General features: G+C 40.1%; 1 protein-coding gene across 1 annotated transcript in view; it reads left to right on the top strand.

Annotated features, from left to right (window-relative positions):
* Positions 1-17,020, top strand: part of il1rapl2 (interleukin 1 receptor accessory protein-like 2) — a 496,025-nt gene that overhangs the window by 207,392 nt on the left and 271,613 nt on the right. The window lies entirely within an intron of this gene.

Consider the following 17,020-nt stretch of genomic DNA (forward strand, 5'->3'; position numbering starts at 1 on the left):
ACATCCATAATTGTGACTCCTAGGTTGCCCTTCAGTTTTGACCAATGAATCAATATTAAGCATCATATCAGAGTCCCAGCTTTCCAACTGCTCGGTGAACAGTGAGAAAAAGGAATGATAGTTTCCAAGAGGTTCCATGCGTGAGCTAAATGTCATCCCAGTAATTTTGCAGTAAGTTTGTTTACTGCTAAATGCTTTGAACAGGATGTGGACCCCCACAGTTCATCTGGTTTGGGCCAGGGACCTGGTTTTTTACTTGGATTTTGACAGCAAACCAAGCAAGAAGTACCCACTCTCTGTGGATGAGACATAATGGGAGGACTCAAAGTGGAGAAGGCAGAAGGGTCTGAACTCTTGCTTGATGCAGGCACGAATATAGTGGGCCTTGTAGGAGGCAGAAAGTCTGAGCCCTCATGGTGGCTGTGGAGAGGGGCAAATGCTTGGAACTGGTAAAGAAAGCCAAGATCTGGAGAGAAGTTCAGTTAAGAAATGTTTGGTGGGGAAAGAGGAAGGGGGAGGAGATTGGTGTGAAAATGAGGATTGGTCCATAGTGATCATGTGCCTTGAATGCCATTGGCCATTTGATTCCATGGAACAACCAAATCATTGACAAAGAAATGGAGTTAAGGCCCATTATTCTCCAGACCCAATCAGATCATGATAAGGGGTTAAAAAAACCTTCAAACATTTTAGCAGATTGTTGATGTAAATTTTGAAAAGTGTATTATTAAGCGTTTCAATGCAAGTTTTGGCTTTTGCAGCAGCTTAAAATCCAACCTTCCATTACCATTGATAATCAGGAATTGTTATTTAGTTATGACGGGAATGTGTGATTTAAAGAGACAATTCAATGATTGGTATTGTACAACAAAAAAAATCAATGTAAACACATTGCATTGTGTTTCACTTAATATTCATTAGTTTTCATACATTTTTTCCACAGTGATTGATATTGGTTTAAGTGGACTGAATAATACATTGTTTAATATAATGTATATTTGTATTTGGCTTGGATTTTCACAGATTTGGTAATTTCAGTGCCAACAGTTGAGTTATGAGCACACTACACATGTAGCGCTAGCTGGACAGGCACTTTACTGAAATATTGTGTTTTGTAGTTAACGGTGATGAAAAGGTACCAGCTTTTATTCGTATTTACCTTTAGCCACATGACTTTATCTGAGCTTGTGCAATACAACTTGTCGATAATCCCAAAAAAGTGAATTAGAATTAGAATTAGCTTTATTGACACATGCACTCAAATGACTACATTGAAAATTTTACATGTCGGCATTTAGAGTACCACCTTTTCAGGCAATAAGGGCTATGTGTGAATACGATGAGCAACTGTTGCATCTCCTTAACTAATCAGTTGAAAAAATCCTCGATTGAACTTGGAATTGTTAATATATTGAATTCAATGTCAAATCAGGTACAAAAAGTGAACTAGAGGAAAGAAAGGTGGGATCAAGACTGAGCTCGAAGCATTTCAATGTTATTATATTGTACCTCAGAATCATTCAATTTTGACAGGATGAAATTACATACTGGTTAAAATTAAGTTTCTAGGATCACAGAGATTGTTTGATCACAATTGTGATTTACCAGACCATTAAAAATTAATTTGCACTGGAATAGACAAGCTACAACTTTGGTTGGTGAGTGTGATATGTATCTATGAGCTGAGTACAAGAATTCACTCTGTCACGTGTATTTCAATGATAATTCTTCCAATGAGATGCCAGTTCAACAAAGCTTCTGGAGAGGTAGCAGCCTCCTGATTAATGTGCTCAGCTGTTCTCAGCCACTGCCTGATTTAAACTATTGATATTGTTAGTTCCATTACAAAATCAAGCCCACTCCATCATCACACCAATCCAAAACACAAGGAGATAATACAATGAACAGGCTTTAATTCAGGCATGAGAGTTTTCTTAAATTAAGAAAAAAAAGTCTGATGTTGCTTATCCTGTGTTCTGGAGCAGTGTTTCACATTGTTACTTTAGAAGGCAATAATAAATTTAGAGCAATGTCAGCAGTTTTTGTGCAATTTTCCTTTTAATCATTAAGACAAGCTGTTGGATGGAGTAAAATGTCACCCTTTTAGATTTTTCATATGTGCTGATTTCTGAAAAAAAAACTACCTGAGGAAGTTGGATGTGGTTTCTATCAGATTGCTTGAGCTGACCTATTTTCCATCTTGCATTATACACCACCAGTTCCTGACTTGTATCAAATCACTTCTCGTTGCAGAGTTTCCAATGTAATGTCAGATCGTACATTCGGGCTGGGGGAGGGAAGAGGGCAATATAGATTAGATTTGACTCTGGTTTTCTGAACAAATGCATGCATCATAAATTGTTATTCTCTCTCTCTCTCTTTCACTCTCTCTCTCTCCCTGGAAGATTAAAAGTATGCCAGTGTGAAAGTAAACCTCTCAGATCAGAGAGGCCATCACTTTACTGTGACATTGTGCCCACAATAGCTGAGCTAAGACCAGTCAAGGAAAGAAAGGCCTGCATCTATAAAGCCGCCATAGCCCTACCGCACCAAAGAGCTGTTCTGTCATGAGTGAGAGAGAGAGAGAGAGAGGACTGGTGGTGGTTTAATCTGAGGGTCACCGCACGTCATGTGAGGAGAGAGGTTGAGAACAAGAGTCCTTCATGTTAACCTTAGCTGGTGAGGAAATTGAATCTATGTTGTTGGCATCACTCTGTATGGCAAACCAGCCATCCAGCCAACTAAGCTAACTCCATGTTGACCTCAAGACATGTAAAAGCAGTGTGTGTCCAATGAAACATTTATTTGATATAAATTGTGCATTTGAGATTCATGATATGGTGTCACTGGAAACCTGGGTTCTCAAATAAATAAACAATGTATTATCTTTAGGTTTGATTCATATTTCTGTGTTGTGTGGGTGAAGATGGCAGGACAGCTGTAGTTTCACTTGATTTCTGAGAGTTGTTCTGGGGCATCTGAGAATTTCTTGGCATGAATTTCAATAGCAGGTTTAGTCTTTGAGGTGAACAGTTTAATACATAAGAAAAAGAGAGTAGATGGAAAAAAATAGGTGTTTCATAGTGACAGGCGTCCAGCAGTACAACAAGTCAGAATAATCCAGAGATAGACGCAACATGTGAGTTTTATTTAGGGAAAAGTTAAGGAGAAGCAAAGAAGCTGTTCATTTAGCAGCCTGCTAAAATATTCGGCTTCTTGAGTTGCTTAAAAGAAAACAACCTTGAAGGTCACTGTCTATGGATAATAGGCTTGGGAGTTGAAGTGTTAAGTGAATAAGAAAACTGGCCAGACCACTGAAAAAAAGTGCTCTAAAAGTATTTCTAAATCAAAGAGAAGTTGAGAACCAGTTATAAAAGTAGTAAATTTAATGATGAGACAGGGTGACCCTTCACTGAGGTTGGTGAGTCTATAAAGTCTTTTGAGGAGAAAGAGGGTTGAATATTTATTTCAGATATTTGTAAGAAAACTTTTAAATAGTTCTTATGTTGTATAACATTGTTGGTGCACTTTTTTATTTTGTGTATTTTTTTTATCTTCCATTAAAAGTGCATTGGCAGTCTCAAGTGAATATGTTCAGTGACTGACCACCATGATAAACTAACAGCAAAAATAAAATTTGTGATCTATCAAGCCAGCTCTCACACTAGGACTGGACATGTCCAGAATTACCATCAGCTGGGACTAAACTATTGATACTTGGTTGGAGAAAATTCAACAATTTACTTCAGCACAGCAAAATTGCACACATAGCTAATGATTGTTTTTAACTGAGGACTGTAGGTGCTGGAGATCAGAGTCGAGAGTGTGTTGCTGGGAAAGCACAGCAGGTCAGGCAGCAGTGTTAACTCTTTTGGCTTCAATATTCTCCGCCTTTATTTTGGATAAATTGTTGTTCCCTTAGTTTTTTTTTGTATTTCATTCCAGATGAGTGCACTGTAAAAAGTTTTGAATTAGAACATCTCTGGCACACCCGCACCAATCAACCACACCGCCCTGTGGTTAACTTCTGTACTACTAAGCAGGTATTGACATTACTTTCCTAGCAGTGCTGGTCAGAATCATCACATTCTTCTTATAAGAATTCTTAACTTGATGCTATGCCTGATCAGATCCTGGCTGGATTGCAGTTAGCCATAACGGTTTTATGTAGTGGGAGATGAGGCCTAGTGGCATTATTGAGGTACAATTGCAATATTCTTAATAGAATAGAATAGTTTATCTATTTTATTGTCACTCGTACTCCAGTACAAGAGTACAATGAAAAGTTTTCACAATGGCTGTCTTTTTCTGGTGCCATCTTAGCTACAAGTACCTAGGTATAAATCTTCCAGAGTAGAAAAATACATGGTGGTCAGTCACTGAACATACTCACTTGAGACTGCCAATGCATTTTTAACAAAAGAAAAATGCAAAAATAGCATTAAAGGAGAGCAGTAGCATTACTTATGAGGTAGTTACAACATTCTGAAAGGGTTTTAAATTATAGTCCAATAAAAAAATCCAAAAAGCAGCAGCTCAGCACGTGGCAACAAGCCCAAGACGCACATTGCTCCAGCCTAAAGTTCGCTCCTCACTGGCACTCAGCAGTAACAAGGAAACTCACGCTGTACCGGGATTTGACTCCACCTCATGCCACTCCGGGACTTGGGATTCCCCATATGCCATTGTTCCGGGACATGACCCCTCCGTCACTTCAGGATACGGCATGTCCTTCGCTTCTCCAAGTTGGGTTAGGTAAGAGCTGGATTCGAGTGGTGCTGGAAAAGCACAGCAGTTCAGACAGCATCCAAGGAGCAGGAAAATCCTAGCAGAGCACTTTAGGGAACATCTCTGGGACACCCGCACCAATCAACCACAACATTTCAACTCCCCTTCTCCCTCAGCCAAGGACATGGAGGTCCTAGGCCTCCTTCATCGCAACTCCCTCACCACCCGATGCCTGGAGGAAGAATGCCTCGGAACACTTCAACCCCAGGACATCAATGTGGACTTCACCAGTTTCCTCATTTCCCATCCACCCACCTCACCCCAGCTCCAAGCTTCCCGCTCAGCACTGTCCCCATGACTCGTCCTACCTGCCTATCTTCCTTTCCACCTATCCACTCCACCCTCCTCTCTGACCTATCACCTTCATCCCCACCCCCATTCACCCATTGTACTCTTTACTACCTTCCCCCCACCCTCCTCCCTGACTTATCACCTACATCCCCACCCCCACTCACCTATTGTACTCTATGCTATTTTCTTCCCACCCCCACCCTCCTCTCATTTATCTCTCCACCCTTCAGGCTCTCTGCCTCTATTCCTGATGAAGGGCTTTTGCCTGAAACGTCGATTTTCCTGCTCCTTGGATGCTGTCTGAACTGCTGTGCTTTTCCAGCACCACTCTAATCCAGAATCTGGTTTCCAGCATCTGCAGTCATTGTTTTTAACCTTTTACTTAGTTGAGAGGTGGGTGGGGGCGGGGAGGGTGGTGATGAAAGAGAAAAAAATACTTTAACAGGAGGGAAGAAAAGAAAGAGAAAGAAAGAGAAACTGGTGAGCAGAGGAGCTCTCCTGCCACCATCTTGTTCATGTGTATCAATTTAATCATCCTTATTGTTATTATTAATCTAGGGATTCAGGTAATCTCATGGGGACCTTGGTTCAAATCCTGCCATAGCAGCTGATGGAATTTGAATTCACTGAAAGTCTGGAATTAAGAGTCTGTCCCTGGGTTTGCCACTGTCAGTTCTCGAAAGCAGCCATCTCATTCAATAAAGAAACTGCTGTCCTTACTTAGTCTGGCCTCCACGTGACTCCAGACCCACAGAAATGTTGTTGACTTTGATCTGCCCAATTAGGATTGGGCAATAAATGCCAGCCTAGCTAGCGACACCCACATCCTTTGAATGAAGTAAACAAAAAAATGTTGGTTTGTAAGGTCATATTACATTGTGCTCAACTAGTCTTTTGGTGGAATCATTTGACTTCTGACAATTGCTTGAAGGGAGTAAATATACTCTGTGCAGCTCCGGGGAGTTCATAACTATACCTAGCAAGTTAAAGTAAACTGTACCTATTGCAATCATGCATTTAACTATCTCGTAATGAAAGACAAGTATTCTTTGGTTTAAATGTACCTGGAGTCAATCCTCCACCACAAAGCAGAGTAACCATACAGAAAAGAGCATGGGAGGCGATGAATTGCTTCAAACAGAATATCATAGACGAGGGTGGTGGTGTCTGAAAATATGACAATGTATGGCAGAACAATAATACTTACTCGAATGTCATTATTGCTGTTACACTTGGTGCCAAGTACCCAGATTAATCAAGAGTGGTATGTTAAATGTTTCAGCAGTAGGAGAAGCTAGCTGTTCCATGCACTAGCCATGCGAGTGGTGTTTGCCACAAACAGGATGCAATTAGCTTGTCAAGGCTAAAAGGACATTCTACCTATCACACACACACACACACATACACACACACACACACACACACACACACACACACACACACACACACACACACACACACACACACACGCAATGTGGTATCTGAGTTTCAGTGGCAGAGTGACGCCAGGTGTTTTAAGTTGTAGATCCCAAAGCCGGATGGATGTGGTCTTAAAGAAGTGGCTCTCTGCTATCTCATTATGTATCAAGTTAGATGTTGAGAAAACTGTGTACTCCTTTAGACATGAAGGGCAGCATCCAAATGGGATTTGCCCCCAGTCCATTCATTGTTCACAACAAGCTTGCCCTACCTAACCAGGCCTCACTTGCAAAATTCACAGCGCAGTGTTCAATTTTAAAACAATTTTCCAATTTCTGAATGGTTACTAAATAATTCCAACCATATGAAGGATAGCATTGAATTAATTTACTACTATCAGTAGGGTTTGCAATGTGGTGCATTTGCATGCACTGTAGATCAGCATCCTCTCTCAGGTGCACAACCTTCAAGAAGCCCCCTTCACTTTCGATCATGATGTATAACTTCCATAACCAGCTGCTGTTGGCACAGTGGTTAGCACTGCTGCCTCACAGCACCAGAGACCCAGGTTCAATTCCCGCCTCAGGCAACTGTCTGTGTGGAGTTTGCACATTCTCCCTGTGGCTGTTTGGGTTTCCTCTAGGTGCTCCGGTTTCTTCCCACAGTCCAAAAATGTGCAGGTTAGGTAAATTAGCCGTGCTAAATTGCCCATAATATTAGGTGAAGGGATAAATGTAGAGGAATGGGTCTGGGTGGATTGCTCTTCGGAGGGTCAGTGTGGACTTGTTGGGCTGAAGGGCCTGTTTCCACACTGTAAGTAATCTAATCTTATGAAATTCAGATTTCTGCAGAGGACAAAGAAAAATTATGGGGTACATTGCTGGAAGTTACACATTGTGATACAGAGACCTGTTGTTTGTAGACTGAAAAAAATACTGCACCTACATCATTTCAACAAAAGAAAGTAACAGCCGTTCTCAAATTCATTTTGCAGGGCAATTCCTTGATAAATTAGTCAACCTGCATTCTTTCAAGCACAAATAAAACTTGGGAGTTAACTGTCAACTATTGTTACCTGACGTATACTCCATGACAGTGCCTCTGCTCAACAGAGCCCAGTTTTCATCCTTTGAAATTTGTTGTGAATTGGCCTGGTGAATGCAAAATGAACCACTTTGACTAAATGTGTCTTTTTCCAGCAAAACCCATTGGTCAGGTCTTTCATGAATAAAGTCAACAAAGCTTTAAAAGATAATAATTGACTTCCTGCTCACTTTTCTTGTTTATTCATTTTTTGAAGGCTAGAAATAATTGGAATAGCACTGAATAATCAATATTTACAAACGCAAAATTACAATTCAATCTTCGTATTTATTTAAAACTTACTTCGATCTAAATGTTATTAGTATTATTCATGACAGAAAAAAAAGTGTGACCAACTAGTTAGACAAGAAAATTAAATTGTAATAGTCTTGAAAGTCCTTTGTAAACTATTTGAGTTAAATTTGATAAAGTACACAATGAATATTTATTGATTAGAACTTCTCGAATACAGTTGCTTCTGACTATAAAATATGCAGGATGAACTTTATTTTCATTACAAAATCTAAATTCCCTTGGAGACATGACTAAAGTTATTGAAGCAACTCCAAGGTGAATAAACACCATCCAGTCGGGTTAGTTGGCTGCCGAAAATTCACAGTTCACGTCCCTCCTGGCATCAACAATCTCATGTTGGTTGTAAACTACAAATGTCCAAGAATGCTAACAACCATGCCATGTGTTACAATTACTCTACAAAGTTTCAGACCAAGTATAACAAACAGGAGGTGCTAAATTATCCATGTTCACCAGATGTAAAGCTAAGCATCTGCTTTGTGCTTTGTGCCCTAAACAAAGTGTTGATTTGCCTCAGACCAGACTTCGAGTTTTGCTTTATTCATGAAGGCAAAGTTGTTCTTGTGCTTTTGCTGCCTATGCTGAATATTCTATAACAAAAGGGATGGTTCACTGATGGCAATCTTTTCCCATTCTTTTTTTAAGTTCATGTAACAGAGGTGTAATTTGCTCAGCAGCAGCACTGTGTACTATCTACAATATGCACTGCAGGAGATGGCTAAAGATCTTTAGCCAGCGCCTTCCAAACCCATCTAGAAGGACAAAACACTTCCATCGAGAAGGACAAGGACAGCAGATACATGGGAACACCAACCCCTGCAAGATTCCTGACCTCCCTAACTTGGAACAGTATTGTATTGCTTCAGTGTCACTGAGTCCAATATCCTGTAATTCCCTACCTACACTACACGGATTGCAACTGTTCAGAAAAGCAACTCACTATGGCCTTCTGAAGGGCAACTAGGGACAGGCAATAAATGCTGGCCGCGCGAACGACTCCCACATTCTGCAACTGAATAATAAAATAATTTTAAAAAGCAACTCGAAACCAGTATTTCTTTTAAATCAGTGGATGATGACAAATACTTCCATGTCCATAACATCTGGAGGTGGGAATTGAATACAGGTGTTCTGAGCCAGAGGTATGAACACCTCCATTTGGCCACAAGATCCCCCCCCCCCCAAATGCAGCAGTGATTCCTTCCAAGAAAGGACCCCTGTGCACTTAGTTTAACTTCACCGTTAGCTCCTGCTCCAGAAATGATAAAGGGAGAAATAGTAATAGTTTTCAAAAAATGCCATACTACTGTGGTAACCTCCATGGGTGGCTTGTTGCAAGGAAATCAGATCTTTAAACATTAGACTTATACTGCACTTGTAGTAAATGAAACACAAGACGTGATTTTTTTTGTTAGAAAAAAGTACAGGGGGATACTCGCAAAGACCAGCATTTATTACCTGTACCTGTAAGATCTGAGAAAGTGATGGGAACCTGCTCTTGGATTATTGCAATGTTGTGGTTTCATCCTGTCTGAAGGCTCACTGACAGAGGACAGTGATGGGATGGGAGTCATAAAAAGACCAGATAGGGTATAGTTGGCAGTTCTCTTTCCATATGGGTGTTCACAAACCAAATGAATTTTGAAAACAATCTGAAGATTTTCTGGTCACTGTTACTGATTCCAGCTTGTAACATTTCCCAGCTTTTGACTCAAAGAAAATTGAATTCTCAAACTGCCATGATGGAAATTGAGTTATTTCAACTGAGTGCAGAATAGATGCAGCAGGATAGATTTTTAACCTAGAGATATACGTAACATTAAAGGAATATGCCTTGCTCTGACCACTGTCAGGATTCACTGTCGGGTCAGGATTCCTGACCACTGTTAGGTGTTGCTTGAGTAAGAGGCTGATATCATTTTGAGGTGTACAGAGTGGGTTTGGTGGAATGGTGAGTTTAATTGGTATCTCAGAGGTAGGCGAAGCAGAAATCTGTTTTTGATTAATGAGCAGCCAGAGGACAAAATATTAATGCAGGATCCACTTAAAAATGTACAAGGAAAAGTGATGACACCATTTAGAATGAGACAAGAAGAAGCAATAAATAAATATTGTTATGTTCGGGACTTCAATAAATCCACTGCCATTTTGGAGTTCCTCAAAAGTAATAATATTCAGACAATTCAGAATGAGAAGTCATAGGTTTGAGCTAAGGGATGGTAGATTTAAAACAGAGATGAAAAGGAATTACTATTTTCAAAGTGTCATGAATGTGAGGAATTCACTCCCCCCAGAGTGTGAGGGATGCTGGTACTTTGAGTAAATTTAAGGAGAAAATAGACAAATTGTTAGTCAATAATAGATTAAAGGGTTATTGAGAGCAGGCAGGAAAGTGGAGTTGAGGCCAAGATGGGATCAGCCATGATCGTATTAAATGATGCAATATAATTACTGTGTTAAATTGGGTAACAATATGACCCAGCTAAATACAGTTCCAATTTTTATTCTATTTTAAGACCATCTTTATAGTCTTAACAAGAAATAGCAGCATGGATTTAGAAAGGGAAAACACTACTTGAATAGTCTCCTTAGAGTCTTTAAAATTGTCACAGATGAAGGAGGTTGGAGAACTCGGTATAATGCAGTTGGATTTGATGTTCACTTATAAAATACCCTGCACTACTAATTCAACTCAAAACCCATATGAATACAATGTAGAATGGGATGATAGATTGGTTATAAAGTATTCAGGGTACTGGTTAGAGACAAAATTCCAGAATGAAAGTAAGGGTGTAGGGGTAGGATCATTATTATTTCAGGAATTTGTTCAGGATTACATGTGTGCAATTCTGTTGTTTCCCACAGCTATCAATGATTTACGTGCCAAAAGAAACTAAAAAGCTTGTCAAATTTTCGAACAATACTAAGCTCAGGAGAATTTATAGACAGAGAATTTTCTTAAGTGAGTAGAGATGCGGCAAATGAAATTTAACACGGGTAACTGTAAAACTTGCCAGATAGCTGAAAGAAACACAGATCATAACACATTGAAAGGAATGAAACTACCACACAGTGCCTTTAAAAACAGGAGGGCCTTAGACTAACGTGGACTCATGACATTGAATATGCAAAGGATTCAATAAAGCAGTTGCAAATGCTTACAGAGCCTGTTAAACATCATGCGTAAAACAGGGTGTGCTATGGGTTAATCTATTACCTGTATGCATTGAAATATTATATTCAGTTTTCCTCACTGTCCCAACCAAGTATGAATTGAGAGAAGTGCAGATACATATAACATGGCCAATTCAAATCTGTGGGAACAGGGGAAGGCCAATCAGTCCATCAAGCCCGTTCTGTTTTATTATTGGTATCATTAATTCAGCAATTTGCCTTGGTCCATAAGCCTGAATGTGCTTGCCTAATTAAATCAACTCAGTCCTAATTTTGAAAGTTTCATGGAGACCCAGCCTCAACAACTTTTGGAGGGAGGGAGTTCTAGTTTTTCAGTACTTTTGTGTGAAAAAGATTTTCCTTACATCACCTCCAAACAGCCTAGCTCTAATTTTAAAGAGATTAGCTGTTGGAAAGGATTAGTGAAGTGTAAGCATCATGGCCTCAGAAGCAGGTGGTTAAGAAGTGACCTTCAGTGAGGAATACCAAGTTAGTCGATGGAATTACCTTGGCAAATATTACTGGAATATTATCTCAAATTTAAACAAGGAAAGGAGAGCCTCAAGCACCCCAAATATGGATGAAATAAAGAAAGCTAAAATAGAGTTCAGAAATTCTTTGCCCAATGGCTGATGAACACTTGGAAATATCTGTTGAGATAAATCGGGATGTTTATAGATGCACTGAATGTGGGGTTGCAGGACTAAGTGCGCAAGACTCATAGCTTTGAATGAGCTTTTCACTTTCTGGAGTTTCATTATGTTCTTATCTTAATGCTAAACTGAGCTGAACCTGCATCTTTCTATCCTTAATAGTATTACAGTATTTGCAATATGTTTCTTTGCTGACATCATGTTGTTTGTTATTGATTACTGCCTCACACAGGTCTCTTTCATCTTCAGCTTCTGACAACAGAATACAAGATTCTATTGCTCAACTTTAATCCTGTTCTTAACAAATACATACTGGCTCTGTCTGAAATGGGAGTGTCAATTGTCCGAAATGCGAGCAAGTAGATCGATAGTCCTAATTTGGTGTTTTTTGATGGCAAAGTCTTTAACTATAAAAAGGTCAAAATGTGTTTTGATTGTATATCAGGCCTGACTAGTTGGTTTGAAAAGGGGGTTGATGTAAGACTACATAAATTAAATGAATATAGAGGAAGGAAAGAGAGAGTTTCTCTTCCCACCCATTTACTATCACCTGAGGAGTTTGCCAAGGATCCTTGCATGCCTCCCTCCTTTCCCACACCTCACCCCATACTCTTCATCAAAACAATATTCCTTAGTGAGGTAATCTACAGACACCAGTTTGCCCTCCACACGTTTGCTAGCTTCCTATTGGTCAGTAGCAGTCTTAGCCCCAATGCATAGCTTCAATCTTCGCGTCTCACCTGTTTCCCCCACTGCCCCTTGTACGAACAAGGTTGAGCAAAATCCAGTCTCTGATAAGCTATTATTTCTCCAACTAAACCTTGGGTAAGCTTTGTTACAAGCCCTGCACTCATTGCCATTGATCCTGGCCTCAGATCTCTGTGTCATTCCCCTCGGCCCGGTCAATCACAACTTGAATTGAAGTCCTCAAGCTTTGTTTTACACTCTCCAAGATTTCACATACATGTTGTTTTGCTATAATGTGTATTTCATTAATGCAAATTTGCTGTAACATGATTGGCTAATTGGGGGCACTGTTTCTAAAGCACGTGTTGTTTATAACACGATTCTGGTCCCGTTAATTTACATGAAGTTGCTATTATGTGATGTTCTTAAAACACAGGATTGCACAAGAATGGAGCTACTGCATTATTACAGAACTAATGGTATCTTCCCCTTCCCCACTTTCTCTGTAACTTTCTCTAACCCGATAGCATTTTGTCTTTTGACGCTCTGCTCCAATTGCATACACATTCTTCATTACGCTGACACGGATAGAAGATTGATTGTCTGGACTCCATTCTCTAAATTCCCTTTCTGAACTCCTCCAACTCTCCTTCTCCTTCTTTACATTTGATCTCCTTGATCAAGCTTTTGGCCAAATTCTTTGTTCGGCCAGCAACCATTCCTTTTCTACTGTGTCAGGTCACACTGGGACATTTACTGACATTAATAGTATCAGTTAATGCAAGTTGTTTCCTGAGCAACCCTCAATGTTGCTCTGAGCAACACCTACATCAGCGCTATAACTTATAAGCAAGTTCACAATAATAAGCTTGTAGTGTTTATACATAATGAGCATTAAATTAAGACCATACCACTGTCCCTTTTGTTGCATTCATGCAGAAAGATGCATTTTGCAAAAGCAAGTGCACACCTGCAGTAATTGTACTATCATGAACAATTTCAATAAGATTTGTTTCACTTATATGTTAAATGTGCTTTGAATTTAAGTCAGATTTGGTTCCTCCTGGTGTCTGAAGGGTATTTAGCCAAAAGATCCTTGTGAATATTCTGACTTAAATAGTCCCTCTGGCTGAAGGCAATATTTTCGAGTTCACAAGCATCAGAGAGTGGGGGAACTAATATTCACCACAGTCAGGCTGGGGATTTTTAATTAAGTCCAAGAGGCTATTAATGGTTGAAGAAGAGCTGTCAAGTGCTCTTATGTTATAGATTGTAGTGGCTTGTCGTGTGGTGTTTATTTGTTTGAATTTGGTCGCATTTCTATTGTAAATAAATTTGATTAATGGCTGTAATCTGCCAAATGAACTGCTAGAGGAAGTCGTGGGTGCAGGTACAGTTACTCTTAAAAGACATTTGAATAAGTTCACGAATAGGAAAGGCTTGGAGGAATATAGGCTGAGTGCAGGCAGCTGGGACTAGTCTAGATTACATTAGATTCCCTACAGTGTGGAAACAGGCCCTTCAGCCCAACAGGTCCACACCAACCCTCTGAAGAGTAATCCACCCAAACCCCTTTTCCCTCTGACTGATGCACCTAATTGACAATTTAAGCATACCAATTCACCTAACCTGCACATCTTTGGACTGTGGGAAGAAACCGGAGCATCCGGAGGAAACCCACACAGACACGGGGAGAATGTGCAAACTCCACACAGACTGTTGCCTGAGGCGGGAATCAAACCTGGGACCCTGGTGCTGTGAGGCAACAGTGCTAACCACTGAGCCACCATGCCACCCCAGTTAATTTGGGAACTAGTTTGGTCAGCATGGACTGGTTGGTCCAAGGGTATGTTTCCATGCTGTATGACTCCATGACTGTGTTGTGGTCTCCCTGCTACAGGAAGGATGTTGTGAAACTTGAAAGGGCTCAGAAAAGATTGGCAAGGATGTTGCCAGGGTTGCAGGGTTTGAGCTAGGGAGAGGCTGAAAAGGCTGGGGACATTTTCCCTGGAGCATTGGAAGCTGAAGGGTGAGGTTATAGTGTTTTTTAAAATCATGAGGGGTATGGATAGGGTAAGTCGACAAAACCTCTTTTCCATGGTAGGGGAATCCAAAACAAAATGGCAAAGGTTTAAGGGAAGAGTGGAAAGAGTTAACAGGGACCTAAGGTTCAATGTTCTGATGCAGAGGGTGATATGTTTTTGGAATGAGCTGCCAGAGGAAGTGGAGGAGGTTGGTACAATTACAAAATTTAAAAAGCATCTGGATGGGTCCGTGAATAAGAAGGGTTTAAGTGGGATACGGGCCAAGTGTTGGCAAATGGGACAAGATTAATTTCAGAGGTTTGATCGACAAGGATGAGTTGGACCGAAGGGTCTATTTCCATACTGTACAACTCTATGACTGTATATTCTGCAGTAATGTTTACTGTGATGGAGAGCTTTTCTTAATCCAATAGCAGGATAATGTGGAGAGACAAAGGATGTCATGAGTGTCTTTACAGAATAGGGGGGTGGGCAAGGAGCTACTGGGGTGGGTGGTGTGTGGTGGGGAGGGGCGGTTGGAGATTGGGTGTGTTAGTGAAGGGGATGTTTATTAAAGCTTTTTTGAGATGATAACATTTTTTGATAAGGTAAATCATGAAAATCTCTTTCTATTGCTGGGGGAGAGAACATGGGCATGGTCAGGTGTTGGTTACTGGACGACATAATTTAAGGCAACCAAGAAAAGAATGAGGAGGAAGATAATATTTTCTTTCTCTGATTGAGTGGTTTTGAATGAGAACACATTGTCTGCAAGATTGGTGGGATCAGATTCAAGAATGATTTCCAGTAGGAGATTGAGTAAAACGCGGAAGGTAAAGATTTATATGGGCTGTGGGGAACAAATTGGGAAGCTAGCACAAATTGGAGAGAGTTTCAAAGGGAATATGCAAACCCGCTTCAGCACTATATAAAACAATGATTCCATGTTTATAATCAGTCATGAATCCTTTTAAAACAACATTGCATAAAATGACAGAGAATGCAAAGATTTAGCACTACGCAGAAGTCCTTGAGAAGCATACGGAAATGTAAAATTTGAATGAGATAAATGGAGATTTTTGTTGGACAAAATAAAGAAAAAGTTATTAGAAAAAGTTGTAAAAAAAAAAGATTTCAAGCCCAAGCAGATTGGATTTTGAAAAATATTTTGGTGAGTGAATCTCTCAAGTCAACAGGGGAAAAAGAGGGTCCACAAGTTTTAACAATAAAGCTTTGTTTGAACACTGCCAGCCTACTTCCTTCCCTAAAGGGTGGTTACAATCAGCGGAAGATTTGCCTGACAAGGGGAAGAGGTTTAGTAAATGTGCTACACGAGACAATGGAGTAAGGGACACCCATCCCCCACGCCCACAGCTGGGGAATTATATTACATGGCCCCCACATTGGATTGCTTCTCCCTGAGTGTATAGAATACTGCATCATGCCCAGACCTGGGTTTATCTTGTAGGAAACCTATGAAGGTGACTCCATCCAAGCCTGGGTCAAAATCCATCCATACGCTATTAACATAACGTGAGACCAATTACTGTGTGTGCATCACAGAATCCAGTGACTACTCATTCACCACCAAGTCAGCTGTGTTCAAATGCAGAGTCAGTTGGAATCGTGTCAGGAGTGGAGCTGCTCTATTTTAACCACTCTCTACCTTTCTTTTGCATGAGGGGATGTTATAACTTCTCCCCCTCTGAAGTGGGTTCTTAACTCACTTAAGGTCCAAACACTTACAGAATTAAAATCAGGCTCCTTATGTTTAGTGGAAGATAGTACTTACAGCAAAGGGTTGTTTCAGAAATTTGATAAGATTTGTTGGATACGCGGAAGGCTGTCTCAAAATCAGAAGTGTATTAGAACGTACATCATCTTACCTATGTGTTGGGTTGGCACTGGAGTGACATACACAATTGAGACCAATAGGAGGAAAGAAATTGGAATGATTATGGCCTGAGATATTTATACTCAAGTACTGCCTTTCGTCCTAATCTCCAATTCCATTGTCAAAGGGTTAAATTGGTTTAGTTTAGTGTTGCGTATGATAACTCCAGTTGGAAAAGCCTCATCTTGTTCTCAGTAAGCAGGACAGAGCACATAACCAATTATTGTCGAAGACATTTCTCCTGAGTAGAATGGTCAGTCAAGCAAATAATCTCAAACACTATCTGGTTCTTCAAGGAGCTTGAACATAATGTTGCATCTCTTTCGTATAGACCTTTAATGTAATTTGAAACAGAAAAAACAGTGTCTGGTGTGGACTTTGGAATGCAGCAGTCAAGCATGGGGCTGTTATTCAGAACTGAGATGAACATTCATTGATTTCAATTGATTTGGTTCAGAGTTCTGTCATGAATCAGCAAAATGAAAATGATTTACAAATTTCAGAATGCAAATGAAACTAAAGTATGGCTTTACCTACCCGATATCTATATGCATAACTCAGAAATGAAGTGGAAAATTCCTGTCTGTGTACTTTGCCTTATTGGAATTTTAGGAGAAAGTGAGGACTGCAGATGCTGGAAATCAGAGCTGAAAATGTGTTGCTGGAAAAGCGCAGCAGGTCAGGCAGCATCC

The sequence above is a fragment of the Hemiscyllium ocellatum genome, chromosome 11 (genome assembly GCF_020745735.1).
Source record: "Hemiscyllium ocellatum isolate sHemOce1 chromosome 11, sHemOce1.pat.X.cur, whole genome shotgun sequence".
NCBI lineage: Eukaryota > Metazoa > Chordata > Chondrichthyes > Orectolobiformes > Hemiscylliidae > Hemiscyllium > Hemiscyllium ocellatum.